The sequence below is a fragment of the Pelmatolapia mariae genome, linkage group LG6 (assembly GCF_036321145.2).
Source record: "Pelmatolapia mariae isolate MD_Pm_ZW linkage group LG6, Pm_UMD_F_2, whole genome shotgun sequence".
NCBI lineage: Eukaryota > Metazoa > Chordata > Actinopteri > Cichliformes > Cichlidae > Pelmatolapia > Pelmatolapia mariae.
The window spans coordinates 1,297,192-1,309,802 of record NC_086232.1 but is presented as its reverse complement, the minus strand read 5'-3'; the positions used below and the strand labels follow the sequence as shown (position 1 = coordinate 1,309,802).

General features: G+C 59.8%; 2 pseudogenes; both read left to right on the top strand.

Moving 5' to 3' along the window:
- Positions 1–3,605: 3,605 nt before the first annotated feature.
- LOC134630049 (5S ribosomal RNA) lies at positions 3,606–3,714 on the top strand (annotated as a pseudogene).
- Positions 3,715–7,013: 3,299 nt separating this feature from the next.
- LOC134629923 (5S ribosomal RNA) lies at positions 7,014–7,132 on the top strand (annotated as a pseudogene).
- Positions 7,133–12,611: the final 5,479 nt, after the last annotated feature.

Genomic DNA, 12,611 nt, shown 5'->3' with positions numbered 1-12,611 from the left:
CTGTGCTTCTGGCTGTGGACCTGTGCAGCCAGCTTAGGCCACCTACACCACACCAGGGCCTGTGGCTCTGGCTGAAGCCGTCTACATCACACCAGGTCCTGTGCTTCTGGTTGTGGACCTGTGCAGCCAGGTTAGGCCACCTACACCACGCCAGGGCCTGTGCTTCTGGTTGTGGACCTGTGCAGCCAGCTTAGGCCACCTACACCACACCAGGGCCTGTGGCTCTGGCTGAGGCCGTCTACATCACACCAGGGCCTGTGCTACTGGCTGAGGCCATGGACACCACACCAAGACCTGTGCTGCTGGCTGAAGCTATGGACACCACACCAGGGCATTTGGCTCTGGCTGAGGCCATGAACACCACACCAGGGCCTGTGGCTCTGGCTGAGGCCAGCTACACCACACCACGGCCAGTGCATCTGGCTGAGGCCATGGACACCACCCCATGGCCTGTGGCTCTGGCTGAGGCCATTTACACCACACCAGGACCTGTGCTGCTGGCTGAGGCTTTGGACACCACCCCATGGCCTGTGGCTCTGGCTGAGGCCATTTACACCACACAGGGCCTGTGCTTCTGGCTGTGGACCTGTGCAGCCAGCTTAGGCCACCTTCACCACACCAGGGCCTGTGCTTCTGGCTGTGGACCTGTGCAGCCAGGTTAGGCCACCTACACCACACCAGGGCCTGTGGCTCTGGCTGAAGCCGTCTACATCACACCAGGTCCTGTGCTTCTGGTTGTGGACCTGTGCAGCCAGGTTAGGCCACCTACACCACGCCAGGGCCTGTGCTTCTGGCTGTGGACCTGTGCAGCCAGCTTAGGCCACCTACACCACACCAGGGCCTGTGGCTCTGGCTGAGGCCGTCTACATCACACCAGGGCCTGTGCTACTGGCTGAGGCCATGGACACCACACCAAGACCTGTGCTGCTGGCTGAAGCTATGGACACCACACCAGGGCATTTGGCTCTGGCTGAGGCCATGAACACCACACCAGGGCCTGTGGCTCTGGCTGAGGCCAGCTACACCACACCACGGCCAGTGCATCTGGTTGAGGCCATGGACACCACACCAGGGCCTGTACTGCTGGCTGTGGACCTGTGCAGCCAGCTTAGGCCACCTACACCACACCATGGCCTGTGGCTCTGGCTGAAGCAGTCTACATCACACCAGGGCCTGTGCTACTGGCTGAGGCCATGCACACCACACAGGGCCTGTGGTGCTGACTGAGGCAACCTACACCACAACAGGGCCTGTGGCTCCTGATGAGGCCATCTACAACACACCAAGGGCCTGTGTCTCTGGCTGAGACCATCTACACCACACCAGGGCCTGTGCCTCTAGCTGAGGCCATGTACACCACACCAGGGCCTGTGCTGCTGGCTGTGGACCTGTGCAGCCAGCTTAGGCCACCTACACCACACCAGGGCCTGTGCTACTGGCTGAGGCCATGGACACCACACCAGGACCTGTGCTGCTGGCTGAGGCTATGGACACCACCCCAGAGCCTTTGGATCTGGCTGAGGCCATGTACACCACACACGGCCTGTGGCTCTGGATGAGGCCGTCTACAACACACCAAGGGCTGTACTACTGGATGAGGCCATGTTTATCACCCCAGGGCCTGTGCTGCTGGCTGAGGCCAACTACACCACACCAAGGGCCTGTGTCTCTGGCTGAGATCATCTACACCACACCAGGGCCTGTGCCTCTAGCTGAGGCCATGTACACCACACCAGGGCTTGTGCTGCTGGCTGTGGACCTGTGCGGCCAGCTTAGGCCACCTACACCACACCAGGGCCTGTGCTACTGGCTGAGGCTATGGACACCACACCAGTGCCTGTGGCTCTGGCTGAGGCCATGTACACCACCCCCGAGCCTTTGATGCTGGCTGAGGTCATGAACACCACACCAGGTCCTGTGGCTCTGGCTGAGGCCATCTACATCACACCAGGGCCAGTGTTTCTGGCTGAGGCGATGGACACCACACCAGGACCTGTGCTGCTGGCTGAGGCCAACTACACCACACCAGGAGCTGTGCTGCTGGCTGAGCTATGGACACCACACCAGGGCCTGTGCTGCTTGCTGTGGGCCTGTAGCTCTGGCTTAGGCCATGAACACCACACCAAGGTCTGTGGCTCTGGCTGAGGCAATCTACAACACAACATGGCCAGTGCTTCCGGATGTGGACCTGTGCAGCCAGCTTAGGACACCTACACCACACCAAGGCCTGTGGCTCTGTCTGAGGCCGTCTACACCACACCAGGACCTGTGCTACTGGCTGAGGCCATGGACACCTCTTCAGGGCCTGTGGCTTTGTCTGAGGCCATGGACACCTCTTCAGGGCCTGTGGCTTTGTCTGAGGCCATGTACAGCACACCAGGGCCTGTGGCTCTGGATGAGTTCGTCTACAACACACCAAGGACTGTGCTGCTGGATTAGGCAATGTTCATCACACCAGGGCCTGTGCGGCTGGCTGAGGCTATGGACACCACACCAGGGCCTGTGGTGCTGGCTGAGGCCAACTACACCAAACAAGGGCCTGTGGCTCTGTCTGAGGCCATCTACACCACACCAGGGCCAGTGCTTCTGGCTGAGGCCATGGACACCACACCAGGGCCTGTGCTTCTGGCTGTGGACCTGTGCAGCCAGCTTAGGCCACCTACACCACACCAGGGCCTGTGCTTCTGGCTGTGGACCTGTGCAGCCAGGTTAGGCCACCTACACCACACCAGGGCCTGTGGCTCTGGCTGAAGCCGTCTACATCACACCAGGTCCTGTGCTTCTGGTTGTGGACCTGTGCAGCCAGGTTAGGCCACCTACACCACGCCAGGGCCTGTGCTTCTGGTTGTGGACCTGTGCAGCCAGCTTAGGCCACCTACACCACACCAGGGCCTGTGGCTCTGGCTGAGGCCGTCTACATCAAACCAGGGCCTGTGCTACTGGCTGAGGCCATGGACACCACACCAAGACCTGTGCTGCTGGCTGAAGCTATGGACACCACACCAGGGCATTTGGCTCTGGCTGAGGCCATGAACACCACACCAGGGCCTGTGGCTCTGTCTTAGGCCAGCTACACCACACCAGGGCCAGTGCTTCTGGCTGAGGCCATGGACACCACACCAGGGACTGTGCTGCCAGCTGAGGCCATGGACACCACACCAGGACCTGTGCTGCTGGCTGAGGCCAACTACACCCCACCAGGGCATGTGGCTCTGTCTGAGGCCATCTACACCACACCAGGGCCAGTGCTTCTGGCTGAGGCCATGGACACCACAACAGGGCCTGTGCTGTTGGCTGAGGCTATGGACACCACACCAGTGCCTGTGGCTCTGGCTGAGGCCATGTACACCACCCCCGGGCCTTTGATGCTGGCTGAGGCCAACTACACCACACCAGGTCCTGTGGCTCTGGCTGAGGCCATTTACACCACACCAGGGCCTGTGTTGCTGATCAAAGGCTAAAATGAGTCCTTTGGTTAGGGTATTAGGCAAGCATGCAGTTACCATTAACACTGTAGTTAAATTGGAGGCTTGTGTTCGTAACTGCGAGTATTGGCCACCTCACTACTTGATACCATAAATTGACGCTTTGTGCTGACGCCAGCAGCTTACGGCCATACCGCCTTGCCAAAGCCTGATCTCGGAAGCTATGCAAGGTTGGGCTTGGTTAGTACTTGGATGGGAGACTGCCTGGGAATACCAGGTGCTGTAAGAATTTGCTTTTCATGTCACTGAGCTGATTTTGATCCAGAGAAGGAGGGTGTTGGTGTCCATTAATGAGGCCACATTAACGACATTCCTTTTGGCTGTTTTCAGCAATGTCTTGTGCTGCCGGGTGAGGCCATCCGCACCACACCGAGGCCTATTCTGCTAACATAGGTCATCTAAATTACACCAGGGCCTGTGGCCTGCGCTGACGCCGTCTACATTACACCAGGGCCTGTGCTTCTGGCTGAGACCATGGACACCACACCAGGACCTGTGCTGCTGGCTGAGGCTTTGGACACCACCCCAGGGCCTGTGGCTCTGGCTGAGGCCATTTACACCACACAGGGCCTGTGCTTCTGGCTGTGGACCTGTGCAGCCAGCTTAGGCCACCTTCACCACACCAGGGCCTGTGCTTCTGGCTGTGGACCTCTGCAGCCAGGTTAGGCCACCTACACCACACCAGGGCCTGTGGCTCTGGCTGAAGCCGTCTACATCACACCAGGTCCTGTGCTTCTGGTTGTGGACCTGTGCAGCCAGGTTAGGCCACCTACACCACGCCAGGGCCTGTGCTTCTGGCTGTGGACCTGTGCAGCCAGCTTAGGCCACCTACACCACACCAGGGCCTGTGGCTCTGGCTGAGGCCGTCTACATCACACCAGGGCCTGTGCTACTGGCTGAGGCCATGGACACCACACCAAGACCTGTGCTGCTGGCTGAAGCTATGGACACCACACCAGGGCATTTGGCTCTGGCTGAGGCCATGAACACCACACCAGGGCCTGTGGCTCTGGCTGAGGCCAGCTACACCACACCACGGCCAGTGCATCTGGTTGAGGCCATGGACACCACACCAGGGCCTGTACTGCTGGCTGTGGACCTGTGCAGCCAGCTTAGGCCACCTACACCACACCATGGCCTGTGGCTCTGGCTGAAGCAGTCTACATCACACCAGGGCCTGTGCTACTGGCTGAGGCCATGCACACCACACAGGGCCTGTGGTGCTGACTGAGGCAACCTACACCACAACAGGGCCTGTGGCTCCTGATGAGGCCATCTACAACACACCAAGGGCCTGTGTCTCTGGCTGAGACCATCTACACCACACCAGGGCCTGTGCCTCTAGCTGAGGCCATGTACACCACACCAGGGCCTGTGCTGCTGGCTGTGGACCTGTGCAGCCAGCTTAGGCCACCTACACCACACCAGGGCCTGTGCTACTGGCTGAGGCCATGGACACCACACCAGGACCTGTGCTGCTGGCTGAGGCTATGGACACCACCCCAGAGCCTTTGGATCTGGCTGAGGCCATGTACACCACACACGGCCTGTGGCTCTGGATGAGGCCGTCTACAACACACCAAGGGCTGTACTACTGGATGAGGCCATGTTTATCACCCCAGGGCCTGTGCTGCTGGCTGAGGCCAACTACACCACACAAGGGCCTGTGTCTCTGGCTGAGATCATCTACACCACACCAGGGCCTGTGCCTCTAGCTGAGGCCATGTACACCACACCAGGGCTTGTGCTGCTGGCTGTGTTTCTGTGCGGCCAGCTTAGGCCACCTACACCACACCAGGGCCTGTGCTACTGGCTGAGGCTATGGACACCACACCAGTGCCTGTGGCTCTGGCTGAGGCCATGTACACCACCCCCGAGCCTTTGATGCTGGCTGAGGTCATGAACACCACACCAGGTCCTGTGGATCTGGCTGAGGCCATCTACATCACACCAGGGCCAGTGTTTCTGGCTGAGGCGATGGACACCACACCAGGACCTGTGCTGCTGGCTGAGGCCAACTACACCACACCAGGAGCTGTGCTGCTGGCTGAGCTATGGACACCACACCAGGGCCTGTGCTGCTTGCTGTGGGCCTGTAGCTCTGGCTTAGGCCATGAACACCACACCAAGGTCTGTGGCTCTGGCTGAGGCAATCTACAACACAACATGGCCAGTGCTTTCGGATGTGGACCTGTGCAGCCAGCTTAGGACACCTACACCACACCAGGGCCTGTGCTACTGGCTGAGGCCAGGGACACCACACCAAGGCCTGTGCTGCTGGCTGAGGCTAGGGACACCACACCAGTGCCTGTGGCTCTGGCTGAGGCCATTTACACCACCCCCGGGCCTTTGATGCTGGCTGAGGTCATGAACACCACACCAGGTCCTGTGGCTCTGGCTGAGGCCATCTACATCACACCAGGGCCAGTGTTTCTGGCTGAGGCGATGGACACCACACCAGGACCTGTGCTGCTGGCTGAGGCCAACTACACCACAACAGGAGCTGTGCTGCTGGCTGAGCTATGGACACCACACCAGGGCCTGTGCTGCTTGCTGTGGGCCTGTAGCTCTGGCTTAGGCCATGAACACCACACCAAGGTCTGTGGCTCTGGCTGAGGCAATCTACAACACAACAGGGCCTGTGCTTCCGGATGTGGACCTGTGCAGCCAGCTTAGGCCACCTACACCACACCAAGGCCTGTGGCTCTGTCTGAGGCCGTCTACACCACACCAGGACCTGTGCTACTGGCTGAGGCCATGGACACCTCTTCAGGGCCTGTGGCTTTGTCTGAGGCCATGTACACCACACCAGGGCCTGTGGCTCTGGATGAGGTCGTCTACAACACACCAAGGACTGTGCTGCTGGATGAGGCAATGTTCATCACACCAGGGCCTGTGCGGCTGGCTGAGGCTATGGACACCACACCAGGGCCTGTGGTGCTGGCTGAGGCCAACTACACCAAACAAGGGCCTGTGGCTCTGTCTGAGGCCATCTACACCACACCAGGGCCAGTGCTTCTGGCTGAGGCCATGGACACCACACCAGGGCCTGTGCTGCTGGCTGAGGCCATGGACACCACACCAGGACCTGTGCTGCTGGCTGAGGCCAACTACACCCCACCAGGGCATGTGGCTCTGTCTGAGGCCATCTACACCACACCAGGGCCAGTGCTTCTGGCTGAGGCCATGGACACCACAACAGGGCCTGTGCTGTTGGCTGAGGCTATGGACACCACACCAGTGCCTGTGGCTCTGGCTGAGGCCATGTACACCACCCCCGGGCCTTTGATGCTGGCTGAGGCCAACTACACCACACCAGGTCCTGTGGCTCTGGCTGAGGCCATTTACACCACACCAGGGCCTGTGTTGCTGATCAAAGGCTAAAATGAGTCCTTTGGTTAGGGTATTAGGCAAGCATGCAGTTACCATTAACACTGTAGTTAAATTGGAGGCTTGTGTTCGTAACTGCGAGTATTGGCCACCTCACTACTTGATACCATAAATTGACGCTTTGTGCTGACGCCAGCAGCTTACGGCCATACCGCCTTGCTAAAGCCTGATCTCGTCTGATCTCGGAAGCTATGCAAGGTTGGGCTTGGTTAGTACTTGGATGGGAGACTGCCTGGGAATACCAGGTGCTGTAAGAATTTGCTTTTCATGTCACTGAGCTGATTTTGATCCAGAGAAGGAGGGTGTTGGTGTCCATTAATGAGGCCACATTAACGACATTCCTTTTGGCTGTTTTCAGCAATGTCTTGTGCTGCCGGGTGAGGCCATCCGCACCACACCGAGGCCTATTCTGCTAACATAGGTCATCTAAATTACACCAGGGCCTGTGGCCTGCGCTGACGCCGTCTACATTACACCAGGGCCTGTGCTTCTGGCTGAGACCATGGACACCACACCAGGACCTGTGCTGCTGGCTGAGGCTTTGGACACCACCCCAGGGCCTGTGGCTCTGGCTGAGGCCATTTACACCACACAGGGCCTGTGCTTCTGGCTGTGGACCTGTGCAGCCAGCTTAGGCCACCTTCACCACACCAGGGCCTGTGCTTCTGGCTGTGGACCTCTGCAGCCAGGTTAGGCCACCTACACCACACCAGGGCCTGTAGCTCTGGCTGAAGCCGTCTACATCACACCAGGTCCTGTGCTTCTGGTTGTGGACCTGTGCAGCCAGCTTAGGCCACCTACACCACGCCAGGGCCTGTGCTTCTGGCTGTGGACCTGTGCAGCCAGCTTAGGCCACCTACACCACACCAGGGCCTGTGGCTCTGGCTGAGGCCGTCTACATCACACCAGGGCCTGTGCTACTGGCTGAGGCCATGGACACCACACCAAGACCTGTGCTGCTGGCTGAAGCTATGGACACCACACCAGGGCATTTGGCTCTGGCTGAGGCCATGAACACCACACCAGGGCCTGTGGCTCTGGCTGAGGCCAGCTACACCACACCACGGCCAGTGCATCTGGCTGAGGCTATGGACACCACACCAGGGCCTGTAGTGCTGGCTGTGGACCTGTGCAGCCAGCTTAGGCCACCTACACCACACCATGGCCTGTGGCTCTGGCTGAAGCAGTCTACATCACACCAGGGCCTGTGCTACTGGCTGAGACCATGCACACCACAAAGGGCCTGTGGTGCTGACTGAGGCAACCTACACCACAACAGGGCCTGTGGCTCCTGATGAGGCCATCTACAACACACCAAGGGCCTGTGTCTCTGGCTGAGACCATCTACACCACACCAGGGCCTGTGCCTCTAGCTGAGGCCATGTACACCACACCAGGGCCTGTGCTGCTGGCTGTGGACCTGTGCAGCCAGCTTAGGCCACCTACACCACACCAGGGCCTGTGCTACTGGCTGAGGCCATGGACACCACACCAGGACCTGTGCTGCTGGCTGAGGCTATGGACACCACCCCAGAGCCTTTGGATCTGGCTGAGGCCATGTACACCACACACGGCCTGTGGCTCTGGATGAGGCCGTCTACAACACACCAAGGGCTGTACTACTGGATGAGGCCATGTTTATCACCCCAGGGCCTGTGCTGCTGGCTGAGGCCAACTACACCACACAAGGGCCTGTGTCTCTGGCTGAGATCATCTACACCACACCAGGGCCTGTGCCTCTAGCTGAGGCCATGTACACCACACCAGGGCTTGTGCTGCTGGCTGTGGACCTGTGCGGCCAGCTTAGGCCACCTACACCACACCAGGGCCTGTGCTACTGGCTGAGGCTATGGACACCACACCAGTGCCTGTGGCTCTGGCTGAGGCCATGTACACCACCCCCGGGCCTTTGATGCTGGCTGAGGTCATGAACACCACACCAGGTCCTGTGGCTCTGGCTGAGGCCATCTACATCACACCAGGGCCAGTGTTTCTGGCTGAGGCGATGGACACCACACCAGGACCTGTGCTGCTGGCTGAGGCCAACTACACCACACCAGGAGCTGTGCTGCTGGCTGAGCTATGGACACCACACCAGGGCCTGTGCTGCTTGCTGTGGGCCTGTAGCTCTGGCTTAGGCCATGAACACCACACCAAGGTCTGTGGCTCTGGCTGAGGCAATCTACAACACAACATGGCCAGTGCTTCCGGATGTGGACCTGTGCAGCCAGCTTAGGACACCTACACCACACCAAGGCCTGTGGCTCTGTCTGAGGCCGTCTACACCACACCAGGACCTGTGCTACTGGCTGAGGCCATGGACACCTCTTCAGGGCCTGTGGCTTTGTCTGAGGCCATGGACACCTCTTCAGGGCCTGTGGCTTTGTCTGAGGCCATGTACAGCACACCAGGGCCTGTGGCTCTGGATGAGTTCGTCTACAACACACCAAGGACTGTGCTGCTGGATGAGGCAATGTTCATCACACCAGGGCCTGTGCGGCTGGCTGAGGCTATGGACACCACACCAGGGCCTGTGGTGCTGGCTGAGGCCAACTACACCAAACAAGGGCCTGTGGCTCTGTCTGAGGCCATCTACACCACACCAGGGCCAGTGCTTCTGGCTGAGGCCATGGACACCACACCAGGGCCTGTGCTTCTGGCTGTGGACCTGTGCAGCCAGCTTAGGCCACCTACACCACACCAGGGCCTGTGCTTCTGGCTGTGGACCTGTGCAGCCAGGTTAGGCCACCTACACCACACCAGGGCCTGTGGCTCTGGCTGAAGCCGTCTACATCACACCAGGTCCTGTGCTTCTGGTTGTGGACCTGTGCAGCCAGGTTAGGCCACCTACACCACGCCAGGGCCTGTGCTTCTGGCTGTGGACCTGTGCAGCCAGCTTAGGCCACCTACACCACACCAGGGCCTGTGGCTCTGGCTGAGGCCGTCTACATCACACCAGGGCCTGTGCTACTGGCTGAGGCCATGGACACCACACCAAGACCTGTGCTGCTGGCTGAAGCTATGGACACCACACCAGGGCATTTGGCTCTGGCTGAGGCCATGAACACCACACCAGGGCCTGTGGCTCTGGCTGAGGCCAGCTACACCACACCACGGCCAGTGCATCTGGCTGAGGCCATGGACACCACACCAGGGCCTGTACTGCTGGCTGTGGACCTGTGCAGCCAGCTTAGGCCACCTACACCACACCATGGCCTGTGGCTCTGGCTGAAGCAGTCTACATCACACCAGGGCCTGTGCTACTGGCTGAGGCCATGCACACCACACAGGGCCTGTGCTGCTGACTGAGGCAACCTACACCACAACAGGGCCTGTGGCTCCTGATGAGGCCATCTACAACACACCAAGGGCCTGTGCCTCTAGCTGAGGCCATGTACACCACACCAGGGCCTGTGCTGCTGGCTGTGGACCTGTGCAGCCAGCTTAGGCCACCTACACCACACCAGGGCCTGTGCTACTGGCTGAGGCCATGGACACCACACCAGGACCTGTGCTGCTGGCTGAGGCTATGGACACCACCCCAGAGCCTTTGGATCTGGCTGAGGCCATGTATACCACACACGGCCTGTGGCTCTGGATGAGGCCGTCTACAACACACCAAGTGCTGTACTACTGGATGAGGCCATGTTTATCACCCCAGGGCCTGTGCTGCTGGCTGAGGCCAACTACACCAAACAAGGGCCTGTGGCTCTGTCTGAGGCCATCTACACCACACCAGGGCCAGTGCTTCTGGCTGAGGCCATGGACACCACACCAGGGCCTGTGCTTCTGGCTGTGGACCTGTGCAGCCAGCTTAGGCCACCTACACCACACCAGGGCCTGTGCTTCTGGCTGTGGACCTGTGCAGCCAGGTTAGGCCACCTACACCACACCAGGGCCTGTGGCTCTGGCTGAAGCCGTCTACATCACACCAGGTCCTGTGCTTCTGGTTGTGGACCTGTGCAGCCAGGTTAGGCCACCTACACCACGCCAGGGCCTGTGCTTCTGGCTGTGGACCTGTGCAGCCAGCTTAGGCCACCTACACCACACCAGGGCCTGTGGCTCTGGCTGAGGCCGTCTACATCACACCAGGGCCTGTGCTACTGGCTGAGGCCATGGACACCACACCAAGACCTGTGCTGCTGGCTGAAGCTATGGACACCACACCAGGGCATTTGGCTCTGGCTGAGGCCATGAACACCACACCAGGGCCTGTGGCTCTGGCTGAGGCCAGCTACACCACACCACGGCCAGTGCATCTGGCTGAGGCCATGGACACCACACCAGGGCCTGTACTGCTGGCTGTGGACCTGTGCAGCCAGCTTAGGCCACCTACACCACACCATGGCCTGTGGCTCTGGCTGAAGCAGTCTACATCACACCAGGGCCTGTGCTACTGGCTGAGGCCATGCACACCACACAGGGCCTGTGCTGCTGACTGAGGCAACCTACACCACAACAGGGCCTGTGGCTCCTGATGAGGCCATCTACAACACACCAAGGGCCTGTGCCTCTAGCTGAGGCCATGTACACCACACCAGGGCCTGTGCTGCTGGCTGTGGACCTGTGCAGCCAGCTTAGGCCACCTACACCACACCAGGGCCTGTGCTACTGGCTGAGGCCATGGACACCACACCAGGACCTGTGCTGCTGGCTGAGGCTATGGACACCACCCCAGAGCCTTTGGATCTGGCTGAGGCCATGTATACCACACACGGCCTGTGGCTCTGGATGAGGCCGTCTACAACACACCAAGGGCTGTACTACTGGATGAGGCCATGTTTATCACCCCAGGGCCTGTGCTGCTGGCTGAGGCCAACTACACCACACAAGGGCCTTTGTCTCTGGCTGAGATCATCTACACCACACCAGGGCCTGTGCCTCTAGCTGAGGCCATGTACACCACACCAGGGCTTGTGCTGCTGGCTGTGGACATGTGCAGCCAGCTTAGGCCACCTACACCACACCAGGGCTTGTGCTACTGGCTGAGGCCAGGGACACCACACCAAGGCCTGTGCTGCTGGCTGAGGCTAGGGACACCACACCAGTGCCTGTGGCTCTGGCTGAGGCCATTTACACCACCCCCGGGCCTTTGATGCTGGCTGAGGTCATGAACACCACACCAGGTCCTGTGGCTCTGGCTGAGGCCATCTACATCACACCAGGGCCAGTGTTTCTGGCTGAGGCGATGGACACCACACCAGGACCTGTGCTGCTGGCTGAGGCCAACTACACCACAACAGGAGCTGTGCTGCTGGCTGAGCTATGGACACCACACCAGGGCCTGTGCTGCTTGCTGTGGGCCTGTAGCTCTGGCTTAGGCCATGAACACCACACCAAGGTCTGTGGCTCTGGCTGAGGCAATCTACAACACAACAGGGCCTGTGCTTCCGGATGTGGACCTGTGCAGCCAGCTTAGGCCACCTACACCACACCAAGGCCTGTGGCTCTGTCTGAGGCCGTCTACACCACACCAGGACCTGTGCTACTGGCTGAGGCCATGGACACCTCTTCAGGGCCTGTGGCTTTGTCTGAGGCCATGTACACCACACCAGGGCCTGTGGCTCTGGATGAGGTCGTCTACAACACACCAAGGACTGTGCTGCTGGATGAGGCAATGTTCATCACACCAGGGCCTGTGCTGCTGGCTGAGGCTATGGACACCACACCAGGGCCTGTGGTGCTGGCTGAGGCCAACTACACCAAACAAGGGCCTGTGGCTCTGTCTGAGGCCAT